We start from the raw sequence: 16,696 nt of genomic DNA on the forward strand, positions 1-16,696 counted from the left end.
CACGGCAGAATTCTGAAGTCCTAAAATGCCTGATATTCAGAAGTTAAGGAGTCTGACATCCAGAATGTTACTTGGTCAGCATTCTACCGTTCTGAGAGATTCTGGGTTCTAGAATCAATGGACGGCAGAGTTCTGCAATGTCAGGGTGTCCAAACTCTGGAATCCTTGTGTGTCTGAACTCGTGAGTCATTCAAAGTCCACATTCCGGATCACAGGGTGTCTGAATTCCAGAAGCACCAAATGTCTGCATTCTAGAATCAGAATGTGGCGGAATTCTAGAATGCACAGCACGGCGGAATTCGAAAGTCATAAAATGCCTGCTATTGGGAAGTTAAGGTGTCTGACATCCAGAATGCTACCACGTCCGAATTATACCATTCTGAAAGATTCTGGGATCTAGAATCAATGGACGGCTGAGTTCCAGAATGTCAGGGTGGCAAAACTCTAGAATCCTTGCGTGTCTGAACTCGAGAGTCATTCAATGTCCACATTCCAGAACTCTGGATGTCTGAATTATAGAAGCACCAAATGTCTGCATTCTAGAATCGGAATGTGGCGGAATTCTGGAATGCACAGCACGGCGGTATTCTAAAGTCCTAAAATGCCTGCTATCCGGAAGTTAAGGTGTCTGACATCCAGAATGCTACCACGTCAGAATTATACCATTCTGAAAGATTCTGGGATCTAGAATCAATGGATGGCTGAGTTCCAGAATGTCAGGGTTTCCAAACTCTAGAATCCTTGCGTGTCTGAACTCGAGAGTCATTCAATATCCACATTCCAGGACTCTGGATGTCTGAAATATAGAAGCAACAAATATCTGCATTCTAGAATCGGAATGTTGTGGAATTCTAGAATGCACGGCATGGCAGAATTCTAAAATTCTAACATGCCTGCTATTCGGAAGTTAAGGTGTCTGACATCCAGAATGTTACTAGCTCAGCATTCTACCGTTCTGAGAGATTCTGGGTTCTAGAATCAATGGACGGCAGAGTTCTGGAATGTCAGGGTGTCCAAACTCTATAATCCTTCCGTGTCTGAACTCGTGAGCCATTCAATGTCCACATTCCGGATCACAGGGTGTCTGAATTCCAGAAGCACCAAATGTCTGCATTCCAGAATCGGAATGTGGTGGAATTGTAGAATGCACAGCACGGCGGAATTCTAAAGTCCTAAAATGCCTGATATTCGGAAGTTAAGGAGTCTGACATCCAGAATGTTACTAGGTCAGCATTCAACCGTTCTGAGAGATTCTGGGTTCTGGAATCTATGGACGGCAGAGTTCTGGAATGTCAGGGTGTCCAAACTCTAGAATCATTCCGTGTCTGAACTCGTGAGTCATTCAATGTCCACATTCCGGATCACAGGGTGTCTGAATTCCAGAAGCACCAAATGTCTGCATTCTAGAATCGGAATGTGGTAGAATTCTAGAATGCACAGCACGGCGGAATTCTAAAGTCCTAAAATGCCTGCTATCCGTAAGTTAAGGTGTCTGGCACCCAGAATGCTACCACATCAGAATTATACCATTCTGAAACATTCTGGGATCTAGAATCAATGGACGGCTGAGTTCCAGAATGTCAGGGTGGCAAAACTCTAGAATCCTTGTGTGTCTGAACTCGAGAGTCATTCAATGTCCACATTCCAGAACTCTGGATGTCTGAATTATAGAAGCACGAAATGTCTGCATTCTAGAATCGGAATGTGGCGGAATACTAGAATGCACTGCACGGCGGAATTCTAAAGTCCTAAAAAGCCTGCTATCCGGAAGTTAAGGTGTCTGACATCAAGAATGCTACCAAGTCAGAATTATAAAATTCTGAAAGATTCTGTGATCTAGAATCAATGGATGGCTGAGTTCCAGAATGTCAGGGTGGCAAAACTCTAGAATCCTTGCGTGTCTGAACTCGAGAGTCATTCAAAGTCCACATTCCAGAACTCTGGATGTCTGAATTATAGAAGCACCAAATGTCTGCATTCTAGAATCGGAATGTGGCGGAATTCTAGAATGCACAGCATGGCGGAATTCTAAAGTCCTAAAATGCCTACTAGCCGAAAGTTAAGGTGTCTGATGACCAGTATGTTACTAGGTCCGCATTCTACCGTTCTGAGAGATTCTGTGTTCTAGAATCAATGGACGGCAGAGATCTGGAATGTCAGGGTGTCCAAACTCTAGAATCCTTGCGTGTCTGAAATCGAGAGTCATTCAATGTCCACATTCCGGATCACAGGGTGTCTGAATTCCAGAAGCACCAAATGTCTGCATTCTAGAATCGGAATGTGGTGGAATTCTAGAATGCCCAGCACGGCGGATTTCTAAAGTCCTAAAATGCCTGCTATCGGGAAGTTAAGGTGTCTGACATCCAGAATGTTACTAGGTCAGCATTCTACCCTTCTGAGAGATTCTGGGTTCTAGAATCAATGGACGGCAGAGATCTGGCATGTCAGGGTGTCCAAACTCTAGAATCCTTGCGTGTCTGAACTCGAGAGTCATTCAATGTCCACATTCCGGATCACAGGGTGTCTGAATTCCAGAAGCACCAAATGTCTGCATTCTAGAATCGGAATGTGGTAGAATTCCAGAATGCACAGCCCGGCGGAATTCTAAAGTCCTAAAAGCCTGCTGTCCGGAAGTTAAGGTGTCTGGCACCCTGAATGCTACCACATCAGAATTATACCATTCTGAAACATTCTGGGATCTAGAATCAATGGACGGGTGAGTTCCAGAATGTCAGGGTGGCAAAACTCTAGAATCCTGGCGTGTCTGAACTCGAGAGTCATTCAATGTCCACATTCCAGAACTCTGGATGTCTGAATTATAGAAGCACCAAATGTCTGCATTCTAGAATCGGAATGTGGCGGAATTCTAGAATGCACAGCACGGCGGAATTCTAAAGTCCTAAAATGCCTGCTATCCGGAAGTTAAGGTGTCTGACATCAAGAATGCTACCAAGTCAGAATTATACCATTCTGAAAGATTCTGGGATCTAGAATCAATGGACGGCTGAGTTACAGAATGTCAGGGTAGCAAAACTCTAGAATCCTTGCGTGTCTGAACTCGAGAGTCATTCAATGTCCACATTCCAGAACTCTGGATGTCTGAATTATAGAAGCACCAAATGTCTGCATTGTAGAATCGGAATGTGGCGGAATTCTAGAATGCACAGCACGGCGGAATTCTAAAGTCCTAAAATGCCTACTAGCCGAAAGTTAAGCTGTCTGATGACCAGTATGTTACTAGGTCAGCATTCTACCATTCTGAGAGATTCTGGGTTCTAGAATCAATGGACGGCAGAGTTCTGGAATGTCAGGGTGTCCAAACTCTAGAATCCTTGCGTGTCTGAACTCGAGAGTCATTCAATGTCCACATTCCGGATCACAGGGTGTCTGAATTCCAGAAGCACCAAATGTCTGCATTCTAGAATCGGAATGTGGTAGAATTCTAGAATGCAGAGCACGGCGGAATTCTAAAGTTCTTAAATGCCTGCTATCCGGAAGTTAAGGTGTCTGACATCCAGAATGGTACCACATCAGAATTATACCATTCTGAAACATTCTGGGATCTAGAATCAATGGACGGGTGAGTTCCAGAATGTCAGGGCGACAAAACTCTAGAATCCTGGCTTGTCTGAACTCGAGAGTCATTCAATGTCCACATTCCAGAACTCTGGATGTCTGAATTATGGAAGCAACAAATGTCTGCATTCTAGAATCGGAATGTGGCGGAATTCTAGAATGCACAGCACGGCGGAATTCTAAAGTCCTAAAATGCCTGTTATCCGGAAGTTAAGGTGTCTGACATCCAGAATGCTACCACGTCAGAATTATACCATTCTGAAACATTCTGGGATCTAGAATCAATGAACGGCGGAGTTCCAGAATGCAACAGTGGCAAAACTCCAGAATCGTTGCGTGTCTGAACTCGAGAGTCATTCAATGTCCACATTCCAGAACTCTGGATGTCTGAAATATAGAAGCACCAAATGTCTGCATTCTAGTATCAGAATGTGGCGGAATTCTAGAATGCACAGCATGGCGGAATTCTAAAGTCCTAAAATGCCTGCTATTCGGAAGTTAAGGTGTCTGTCATCCAGAATGTTACTAGGTCAGCATTCTACCGTTCTGAGAGATTCTGGGTTCTAGAATCAATGGATGGCAGAGTTCTGGAATGTCAGCGTGTCCAAACTCTAGAATCCTTCCGTGTCTGAACTCCTGAGTCTTTCAATGTCCACATTCCGGATCACAGGGTGTCTGAATTCCAGAAGCAGCAAATGTCTGCATTCTAGAATCGGAATATGGCAGAATTCTAGAATGCACAGCACGGCAGAATTCTAAAGTCCTAAAATGCCTGCTATCGGGAAGTTAAGGTGTCTGACATCCAGAATGTTACTAGGTCAGCATTCTACCGTTCTGAGAGATTCTGGGTTCTAGATTCAATGGACGGCAGAGATCTGGCATGTCAGGGTGTCCAAACTCTAGAATCCTTGCGTGTCTGAACTCGAGAGTCATTCAATGTCCACTTTCCGGATCACAGGGTGTCTGAATTCCAAAAGCACCAAATGTCTGCATTCTAGATTCGGAATGTGGTAGAATTCTAGAATGAACAGCACGGCAGAATTCTAAAGTCCTAAAATGCCTGCTATCCGGAAGTTAAGGTGTCTGACACCCAGAATGCTACCACATCAGAATTGTACCATTCTGAAACATTCTGGGATCTAGAATCAATGGACGGGTGAGTTACAGACTGTCAGGGTGGCAAAACTCTAGAATCCTGGCGTGTCTGAACTCGAGAGTCATTCAATGTCCACATTCCAGAACTCTGGATGTCTGAATTATAGAAGCACCAAATGTCTGCATTCTAGAATCGGAATGTGGCGGAATTCTAGAATGCACAGCACGGCGGAATTCGAAAGTCCTAAAATGCCTGCTATCCGGAAGTTAAGGTGTCTGACATCCAGAATGCTACCACTTCAGAATTATACCATTCTGAAAGATTCTGGGATCTAGAATCAATGGACGGCTGAGTTCCAGAACGTCAGGGTGGCAAAACCCTAGAATGCTTGCGTGTCTGAACTCGAGAGTCATTCAATGTCCACATTCCAGAACTCTGGATGTCTGAATTATAGAAGCACCAAATGTCTGCATTCTAGAATCGGAATGTGGCGGAATTCTAGAATGCACAGCACGGCGGAAGTCGAAAGTCCTAAAATACCTGCTATCCGGAAGTTAAGGTGTCTGACATCCAGAATGCTACCACGTCAGAATTATACCATTCTGAAAGATTCTGGGATCTAGAATCAATGGACGGCTGAGTTCCAGAATGTCGGGGTTTCCAAACTCTAGAATTCTTGCGTGTCTGAACTCGGGAGTCATTCAATATCCACATTCCAGGACTCTGGATGTCTGAAATATAGAAGCACCAAATGTCTGCATTCTAGAAATGGAATGTGGCGGAATTCTTGAATGCACAGCACGGCAGAATTCTAAAGTCCTAAAATGCCTGCTATTCGGAAGTTAAGGTCAGCATTCTACCATTCTGAGAGATTCTGGGTTCTAGAATCAATGGACGTCAGAGTTCTGGAATGTCAGTGTGTCCAAACTCTAGAATCCTTCCGTGTCTGAACTCGTGAGTCATTCAATGTCCACATTCTGGATCACAGGGTGTCTGAATTCCAGAAGCACCAAATGTCTGCATTCTAGAATCGGAATGTGGCGGAATTCTAGAATGCAAAGCACGGCAGAATTCTGAAGTCCTAAAATGCCGGATATTCAGAAGTTAAAGAGTCTGACATCCAGAATGTTACTTGGTCAGCATTCTACCGTTCTGAGAGATTCCGGCTTCTAGAATCAATGGACGGCAGAGTTCTGAAATGTCAGTGTGTCCAAACTGTAGAATCCTTCCGTGTCTGAACTCGTGAGTCATTCAATGTCCACATTCCGGATCACAGGGTGTCTGAATTCCAGAAGCACCAAATGTCTGCATTCTAGAATCGGAATGTGGCGGAATTCTAGAATGCACAGCACGGCAGAATTCTGAAGTCCTAAAATGCCTGATATTCAGAAGTTAAGGAGTCTGACATCCAGAATGTTACTTGGTCAGCATTCTACCGTTCTGAGAGATTCTGGGTTCTAGAATCAATGGACGGCAGAGTTCTGCAATGTCAGGGTGTCCAAACTCTGGAATCCTTGTGTGTCTGAACTCGTGAGTCATTCAAAGTCCACATTCCGGATCACAGGGTGTCTGAATTCCAGAAGCACCAAATGTCTGCATTCTAGAATCAGAATGTGGCGGAATTCTAGAATGCACAGCACGGCGGAATTCGAAAGTCATAAAATGCCTGCTATTGGGAAGTTAAGGTGTCTGACATCCAGAATGCTACCACGTCCGAATTATACCATTCTGAAAGATTCTGGGATCTAGAATCAATGGACGGCTGAGTTCCAGAATGTCAGGGTGGCAAAACTCTAGAATCCTTGCGTGTCTGAACTCGAGAGTCATTCAATGTCCACATTCCAGAACTCTGGATGTCTGAATTATAGAAGCACCAAATATCTGCATTCTAGAATCGGAATGTGGCGGAATTCTGGAATGCACAGCACGGCGGTATTCTAAAGTCCTAAAATGCCTGCTATCCGGAAGTTAAGGTGTCTGACATCCAGAATGCTACAACGTCAGAATTATACCATTCTGAAAGATTCTGGGATCTAGAATCAATGGACGGCTGAGTTCCAGAATGTCAGGGTTTCCAAACTCTAGAATCCTTGCGTGTCTGAACTCGAGAGTCATTCAATATCCACATTCCAGGACTCTGGATGTCTGAAATATAGAAGCAACAAATGTCTGCATTCTAGAATCGGAATGTGGTGGAATTCTAGAATGCACGGCATGGCAGAATTCTAAAATTCTAACATGCCTGCTATTCGGAAGTTAAGGTGTCTGACATCCAGAATGTTACTAGGTCAGCATTCTACCGTTCTGAGAGATTCTGGGTTCTAGAATCAATGGACGGCAGAGTTCTGGAATGTCAGGGTGTCCAAACTCTATAATCCTTCCGTGTCTGAACTCGTGAGCCATTCAATGTCCACATTCCGGATCACAGGGTGTCTGAATTCCAGAAGCACCAAATGTCTGCATTCCAGAATCGGAATGTGGTGGAATTGTAGAATGCACAGCACGGCGGAATTCTAAAGTCCTAAAATGCCTGATATTCGGAAGTTAAGGAGTCTGACATCCAGAATGTTACTAGGTCAGCATTCAACCGTTCTGAGAGATTCTGGGTTCTGGAATCTATGGACGGCAGAGTTCTGGAATGTCAGGGTGTCCAAACTCTAGAATCATTCCGTGTCTGAACTCGTGAGTCATTCAATGTCCACATTCCGGATCACAGGGTGTCTGAATTCCAGAAGCACCAAATGTCTGCATTCTAGAATCGGAATGTGGTAGAATTCTAGAATGCACAGCACGGCGGAATTCTAAAGTCCTAAAATGCCTGCTATCCGTAAGTTAAGGTGTCTGGCACCCAGAATGCTACCACATCAGAATTATACCATTCTGAAACATTCTGGGATCTAGAATCAATGTACGGGTGAGTTCCAGAATGTCAGGGTGGCAATACTCTAGAATCCTGGCGTGTCTGAACTCGAGAGTCATTCAATGTCCACATTCCAGAACTCTGGATGTCTGAATTATAGAAGCACCAAATGTCTGCATCCTAGAATCGGAATGTGGCGGAATTCTAGAATGCACAGCACGGCGGAATTCGAAAGTCCTAAAATGCCTGCTATCCGGAAGTTAAGGTGTCTGACATCCAGAATGCTACCACGTCAGAATTATACCATTCTGAAAGATTCTGGGATCTAGAATCAATGGACGGCTGAGTTCCAGAATGTCAGGGTTTCCAAACTCTAGAATGCTTGCGTGTCTGAACTCAAGAGTCATTCAATATCCACATTCCAGGACTCTGGATGTCTGAAATATAGAAGCAACAAATGTCTGCATTCTAGAATCGGAATGTGGTGGAATTCTAGAATGCACAGCACGGCACAATTCTAAAGTCCTAAAATGCCTGCTATTCGGAAGTTAAGGTGTCTGACATCCAGAATGTTACTAGGTCAGCGTTCTACCATTCTGAGAGATTCTGGGTTCTAGAATCAATGAACGGCAGAGTTCTGGAATGTCAGGGTGTCCAAACTCTAGAATCCTTCCGTGTCTGAACTCGTGAGTCATTCAATGTCCATATTCCAGAACTCTGGATATCTGAATAATAGAAGCACCAAATGTCTGCATTCTAGAATCGGAATGTGGCGGAATTCTAGAATGCACAGCACGGCAGAATTCTAAAGACCTAAAATGCCTGCTATCCGGAAGTTAAGGAGTCTGACATCAAGAATGCTACCAAGTCAGAATTATAACATTCTGAAAGATTCTGGGATCTAGAATCAATGGACGGCTGATTTCCAGAATGTCAGTGTGGCAAAACTCTAGAATCCTTGCGAGTCTGAATTCAAGAGTCATTCAATGTCCACATCCCAGAACTCTGGATGTCGGAATTATAGAGGAACCAAATGACTGCATTCTAGAATCGGAATGTGGCGGAATTCTAGAATGCACAGCACGGCGGTATTCTAAAGTCCTAAAATGCTTACTACCGAATGTTAAGGTGTCTGATGACCAGTATGTTACTAGGTCAGCATTCTACCGTTCTGAGAGATTCTGGGTTCTAGAATCAATGGACGGCAGAGATCTGGAATGTCAGGGTGTCCAAACTCTAGAATCCTTGCGTGTCTGAACTCGAGAGTCATTCAATGTCCACATTCCGGATCACAGGGTTTCTGAATTCCAGAATCACCAAATGTCTGCATTCTAGAATCGGAATGTGGTAGAATTCTAGAATGCACAGCACGGTGGAATTCTAAAGTCCTAAAATGCCTGCTATCCGGAAGTTAAGGTGTCTGACATCCAGAATGGTACCACATCAGAATTATACCGTTCTGAAACATTCTGGGATCTAGAATCAATGGACGGCTGAGTTCCAGAATGTCTGGGTGGGAAAACTCTAGAATCCTGGCGTGTCTGAACTCCAGAGTCATTCAATGCCCACATTCCAGAACTCTGGATGTCTGAATTATAGAAGCACCAAATGTGTGCATTCTAGAATCGGAATGTGGCGGAATTGTAGAATGCACAGCACGGTGGAATTCTAAAGTCCTAAAATGCCTATTAGCCGAAAGCTAAGGTGTCTGATGACCAGAATGTTACTAGGTCAGCATTCTACCGTTCTGAGAGATTCTGGGTTCTAGAATCAATGGACGGCAGAGTTCTGGAATGTCTGGGTTTCCAAACTCTAGAATCCTTGTGTGTTTGAACTCGAGAGTCATTCAATTTCCATATTCCGGGTCACAGGGTGACTGAATTCCAGAAGCACCAAATGTCTGCATTCTAGAATCGGAATGTGGCGGAATTCTAGAATGCACAGCACGGCGGAATTCGAAGGTCCTAAAATGCCTGCTATCTGGAAGTTAAGGTGTCTGACATCCAGAATGCTACCACGTCAGAATTATACCATTCTGAAAGATTCCAGGATCCAGAATCAATGGACGGCTGAGTTCCAGAATGTCAGGGTGGCAAAACTCTAGAATCCTTTTGTGTCTGAACTCTAGAGTCATTCCATGTCCACATTCCAGAACTCTGGATGTCTGAATTATAGAAGCACCAAATGTCTGCATTCTAGAATCGGAATGTGGAGGAATTCTAGAATGCAGAGCACGGCGGAATTCTAAAGTCCTAAAATGCCTGCTATCCGGAAGTTAAGGTGTCTGACATCAAGAATGCTACCAAGTCAGAATTATATCATTCTGAAAGATTCTGGGATCTAGAATCAATGGTCGGCTGAGTTCCAGAATGTCAGGGTGGCAAAACTCTAGAATACTTGCGTGTCTGAACTCGAGAGTCATTCAATGTCCACATTCCAGAACTCTGGATTTCTGAATTATAGAAGCACCAAATGTCTGCATTCTAGAATCGGAATGTGGCAGAATTCTAGAATGCAAAGCACGGCGGATTTCTGAAGTCCTAAAATGCCTACTAGCCGAAAGTTAAGGTGTCTGATGACCAGAATGTTACTAGGTCATCATTCTAGAGTTCTGAGAGATTCTGGGTTCTAGAATCAATGGACGGCAGAGTTCTGGAATGTCAGGGTGTCCAAACTCTAGAATCCTTGAGTGTTTGAACTCGAGAGTCATTCAATTTCCATATTCCGGGTCACAGGGTTACTGAATTCCAGAAGCACCAAATGTCTGCATTCTAGAATCGGAAAGTGTCGGAATTCTAGAATGCACAGCACGGTGGAATTCTAAAGTCCTAAAATGCCTGCTATTCGGAAGTTAAGGTGTCTGACATCCAGAATGCTACGACGTCAGAATTATACCATTCTGAAAGATTCTGGGAACTAGAATCAATGGACGGCTGAGTTCCAGAATGTCAGGGTGGCAAAACTCAAGAATCCTTGCGTGTCTGAACTCGAGAGTCATTCAATGTCCACATTCCGGATCACAGGGTGTCTGAATTCCAGAAGCACCAAATGTCTGCATTCTAGAATCGGAATGTGGTAGAATTCTAGAATGCACAGCACGGCGGTTTTCTAAAGTCCTAAAATGGCTGCTATCTGGAAGTTAAGGTGTCTGACACACAGAATGCTACCACATCTGAATTATACCATTCTGAAACATTCTGGGATCTAGAATCAATGTACGGGTGAGTTCCAGAATGTCAGGTTGGCAAAACTCTAGAATCCTTGCGTGTCTGAACTCGAGAGTCATTCAATGACCACATTCCAGAACTCTGGATGTCTGAATTATAGAAGCACCAAATGTCTGCATTCTACAATCGGAATGTGGCGGAATTCTAGAATGCACATCACTGCGGAATTCTAAAATCCTAAAATGCCTGCTATCCGGAAGTTAATGTGTCTCACATCCAGAATGCTACCAAGTCACAATTATACCATTCTGAAAGATTCTGTGATCTAGAATCAATGGACGGCTGAGTTCCAGAATTTCAGGGTTTCCAAACTCTAGAATCCTTGCGTGTCTGAACTCGAGAGTCATTCAATGTCCACATTCCAGAACTCTGGATGTCTGAATTATACAAGCACCAAATGTCTGCATTCTAGAATCGGAATGTGGCGGAATTCTAGAATGCACAGCACGGTGGAATTCTAAAGTCCTAAAATGCCTGCTATTCGGAAGTTAAGGTGTCTGACATCCAGAATGCTACCACGTCAGAATTACACCATTCTGAAAGATTCTGGGATCCAGAATCAATGGACGGCTGAGTTCCAGAATGTCAGGGTGGCAAAACTCAAGAATCCTTGCGTGTCTGAACTCGAGAGTCATTCAATGTCCACATTCCGGATCACAGGGTGTCTGAATTCCAGAAGCACCAAATGTCTGCATTCTAGAATCGGAATGTGGTAGAATTCTAGAATGCACAGCACGGCGGAATTCGAAAGTCCTAAAATGCCTGCTATCCGGAAGTTAAGGTGTCTGACACCCAGAATGCTACCACATCAGAATTATACCGTTCTGAAACATTCTGGGATCTAGAATCAATGGACGGGTGAGTTCCAGAATGTCAGGGGGGCAAAACTCTAGAGTCCTGGCGTGTCTGTACTCGAGAGTCATTCAATGTCCACATTCCAGAACTCTGGATGTCTGAATTATAGAAGCACCAAATGTCTGCATTCTAGAATCGGAATGTGGCGGAATTCTAGAATGCACAGCACGGCGGAATTCTGAAAACCTAAAATGCCTGCTATCCGGAATTTAAGGTGTCTGACATCCAGAATGCTACCAAGTCAGAATTATACCATTCTGAAAGATTCTGGGATTTAGAATCAATGGACGGCTGAGTTCCAGAATGTCAGGGTGGCAAAACTCTAGAATCCTTGCGTGTCTGAACTCGAGAGTCATTCAATGTCCACATTCCAGAACTCTGGATGTCTGAATTATAGAAGCACCAAATGTCTGCATTCTAGAATCGGAATGTGGCGGAATTCTAGAATGCACAGCACGGCGGAATTCTAAAGTCCTAAAATGCCTGCTATCCGGAAGTTAAGGTGTCTGACATCCAGAATGTTACTAGGTCAGCATTCTACCGTTCTGAGAGATTCTGGGTTCTAGAATCAATGGACGGCAGAGATCTGGCTTGTCAGGGTGTCCAAACTCTAGAATCCTTGCGTGTCTGAACTCGAGAGTCATTCAATGTCCACATTCCGGATCACAGGGTGACTGAATTCCAGAAGCACGAAATGTCTGCATTCTAGAATCGGAATGTGGTAGAATTCTAGAATGCACAGCACGGCGGTTTTCTAAAGTCCTAAAATGGCTGCTATCTGGAAGTTAAGGTGTCTGACACACAGAATGCTACCACATCTGAATTATACCATTCTGAAACATTCTGGGATCTAGAATCAATGTACGGGTGAGTTCCAGAATGTCAGGTTGGCAAAACTCTAGAGTCCTGGCGTGTCTGAACTCGAGAGTCATTCAATGTCCACATTCCGGATCACAGGGTGTCTGAATTCCAGAAGCACGAAATGTCTGCATTCTAGAATCGGAATGTGGTAGAATTCTAGAATGCACAGCACGGCGGTTTTCTAAAGTCCTAAAATGGCTGCTATCTGGAAGTTAAGGTGTCTGACACACAGAATGATACCACATCTGAATTATACCATTCTGAAACATTCTGGGATCTAGAATCAATGTACGGGTGAGTTCCAGAATGTCAGGTTGGCAAAACTCTAGAATCCTTGCGTGTCTGAACTCGAGAGTCATTCAATGACCACATTCCAGAACTCTGGATGTCTGAATTATAGAAGCACCAAATGTCTGCATTCTACAATCGGAATGTGGCGGAATTCTAGAATGCACATCACTGCGGAATTCTAAAATCCTAAAATGCCTGCTATCCGGAAGTTAATGTGTCTCACATCCAGAATGCTACCAAGTCACAATTATACCATTCTGAAAGATTCTGTGATCTAGAATCAATGGACGGCTGAGTTCCAGAATTTCAGGGTTTCCAAACTCTAGAATCCTTGCGTGTCTGAACTCGAGAGTCATTCAATGTCCACATTCCAGAACTCTGGATGTCTGAATTATACAAGCACCAAATGTCTGCATTCTAGAATCGGAATGTGGCGGAATTCTAGAATGCACAGCATGGCGGAATTCGAAAGTCCTAAAATGCCTACTAGCCGAAAGTTAAGGTGTCTGATGACCAGAATGTTACTAGGTCAGCATTCTACCGTTCTGAGAGATTCTGGGTTCTAGAATCAATGGATGGCAGAGTTCTGGAATGTCAGGGTGTCCAAGCTCTATAATCCTTGAGTGTTTGAACTCGAGAGTCATTCAATTTCCATATTCCGGGTCACAGGGTGACTGAATTCCAGAAGCACCAGATGTCTGCATTCTAGAATCGGAAAGTGTCGGAATTCTAGAATGCACAGCACGGTGGAATTCTAAAGTCCTAAAATGCCTGCTATTCGGAAGTTAAGGTGTCTGACATCCAGAATGCTACCACGTCAGAATTATACCATTCTGAAAGATTCTGGGATCTAGAATCAATGGACGGCTGAGTTCCAGAATGTCAGGGTGGCAAAACTCAAGAATCCTTGCGTGTCTGAACTCGAGAGTCATTCAATGTCCACATTCCGGATCACAGGGTGTCTGAATTCCAGAAGCACGAAATGTCTGCATTCTAGAATCGGAATGTGGTAGAATTCTAGAATGCACAGCACGGCGGTTTTCTAAAGTCCTAAAATGGCTGCTATCTGGAAGTTAAGGTGTCTGACACACAGAATGCTACCACATCTGAATTATACCATTCTGAAACATTCTGGGATCTAGAATCAATGTACGGGTGAGTTCCAGAATGTCAGGTTGGCAAAACTCTAGAGTCCTGGCGTGTCTGAACTCGAGAGTCATTCAATGTCCACATTCCAGAACTCTGGATGTCTGAATTATAGAAGCACCAAATGTCTGCATTCTAGAATCGGAATGTGGTGGAATTCTAGAATGCACAGCACGGCGGAATTCTAAAGACCTAAAATGCCTGCTATCCGGAAGTTAAGGTGTCCGACATCCAGAATGCTACCAAGTCAGAATTATACCATTCTGAAAGATTCTGGGATCTAGAATCAATGGACGGCTGAGTTCCAGAATGTCAGGGTGGCAAAACTCTAGAATCCTTGCGTGTCTGAACTCGAGAGTCATTCAATGACCACATTCCAGAACTCTGGATGTCTGAATTATAGAAGCACCAAATGTCAGCATTCTACAATCGGAATGTGGTGGAATTCTAGAATGCACATCACTGCGGAATTCTAAAATCCTAAAATTCCTGCTATCCGGAAGTTAATGTGTCTCACATCCAGAATGCTACCAAGTCACAATTATACCATTCTGAAAGATTCTGTGATCTAGAATCAATGGACGGCTGAGTTCCAGAATTTCAGGGTTTCCAAACTCTAGAATCCTTGCGTGTCTGAACTCGAGAGTCATTCAATGTCCACATTCCGGATCACAGGGTGTCTGAATTCCAGAAGCACCAAATGTCTGCATTCTAGAATAGGAAGGTGGCGGAATTCTAGAATGCACAGCACGGCGGAATTCGAAAGTCCTAAAATGCCTGCTATCCGGAAGTTAAGGTGTCTGACATCCAGAATGCTACCACGTCAGAATTATACCATTCTGAAAGATTCTGGGATCTAGAATCAATGGACGGCTGAGTTCCAGAATGTCAGGGTGGCAAAACTCTAGAATCCTTGCGTGTCTGAACTCGAGACTCATTCAGTGTCCACAATCCAGAACTCTGGATGTCTGAAATATAGAAGCACCAAATGTCTGCATTCTAGAATCGGAATGTGGTGGAATTCTAGAATGCACAGCACGGCGGAATTCTAAAGTCCTAAAATGCCTGTTATCCGGAAGTTAAGGTGTCTGACATCAAGAATGCTACCAAGTCAGAATTATACCATTCTGAAAGATTCTGGGATCTAGAATCAATGGACGGCTGAGTTCCAGAATGTCAGGGTGGCAAAACTCTAGAATCCTTGCGTGTCTGAACTCGAGACTCATTCAGTGTCCACATTCCAGAACTCTGGATGTCTGAAATATAGAAGCACCAAATGTCTGCATTCTAGAATCGGAATGTGGCGGAATTCTAGAATGCACAGCACGGCGGAATTCGAAAGTCCTAAAATGCCTGCTATCCGGAAGTTAAGGTGTCTGACATCAAGAATGCTACCAAGTCAGAATTATACCATTCTGAAAGATTCCGGGATCTAGAATCAATGGACGGCTGAGTTCCAGAATGTCAGGGTGGCAAAACTCTAGAATCCTTGTGTGTCTGAACTCGAGAGTCGTTCAATGTCCACATTCCAGAACTCTGGATGTCTGAATTATAGAAGCACCAAATGTCTGCATTCTAGAATCGGAATGTGGCGGAATTCTAGAATGCACAGCATGGCCGAATTCTAAAGTCCTAAAATGCCTGCTATCCGGAAGTTAAGGTGTCTGACATCAAGAATTCTACCAAGTCAAAATTGTAACATTCTGAAAGATTCTGGGATCTAGAATCACTGGAAGGCTGAGTTCCAGAATCTCAGGGTGGCAAAACTCTAGAATCCTTGCGTGTCTGAACTCGAGAGTCATTCAATGTCCACATTCCTGAACTCTGGATGTCTGAATTATAGAAGGACCAAATGTCTGCATTCTAGAATCGGAATGTGGCGGAATTCTAGAATGCACAGCACGGCGGAATTCGAAAGTCCTAAAATGCGTGCTATCCGGAAGTTAAGGTGTCTGACATCCAGAATGTTACTAGGTCAGCATTCTACCGCTCTGAGAGATTCTGGGTTCTAGAATCAATGTACAGCAGAGATCTGGCATGTCAGGGTGCCCAAACTCTAGAATCCTTGCGTGTCTGAACTCGAGAGTCATTCAAAGTCCACATTCCGGATCACAGGGTGTCTGAATTCCAGAAGCACCAAATGTCTGCATTCTAGATTCGGAATGTTTTAGAATTCTAGAATGCACAGCACGGCGGAATTCTAAAGTCCTAAAATGCCTGCTATCCGTAAGTTAAGGTGTCTGACATCCAGAATGCTACCACATCAGAATTATACCATTGTGAAAGATTCTGGGATCTAGAATCAATTTACGGGTGAGTTCCAGAATGTCAGGGTGGCAAAACTCTAGAATCCTTGCGTGTCTGAACTCGAGACTCATTCAATGTCCACATTCCTGAACTCTGGATGTCTGAATTATAGAAGGACCAAATGTCTGCATTCTAGAATCGGAATGTGGCGGAATTCTAGAATGCACAGCACGGCGGAATTCGAAAGTCCTAAAATGCCTGCTATCCGGAAGTTAAGGTGTCTGACATCCAGAATGTTACTAGGTCAGCATTCTACCGCTCTGAGAGATTCTGGGTTCTAGAATCAATGCACAGCAGAGATCTGGCATGTCAGGGTGCCCAAACTCTAGAATCCTTGCGTGTCTGAACTCGAGAGTCATTCAAAGTCCACATTCCGGATCACAGGGTGTCTGAATTCCAGAAGCACCAAATGTCTGCATTCTAGATTCGGAATGTTTTAGAATTCTAGAATGCACAGCACGGCGGAATTCTAAAGTC

This window comes from Aotus nancymaae, unplaced genomic scaffold (genome assembly GCF_030222135.1).
Source record: "Aotus nancymaae isolate 86718 unplaced genomic scaffold, 86718_ANA_hifiasm-v0.15.2.pri h1tg000001l, whole genome shotgun sequence".
Lineage (NCBI taxonomy): Eukaryota > Metazoa > Chordata > Mammalia > Primates > Aotidae > Aotus > Aotus nancymaae.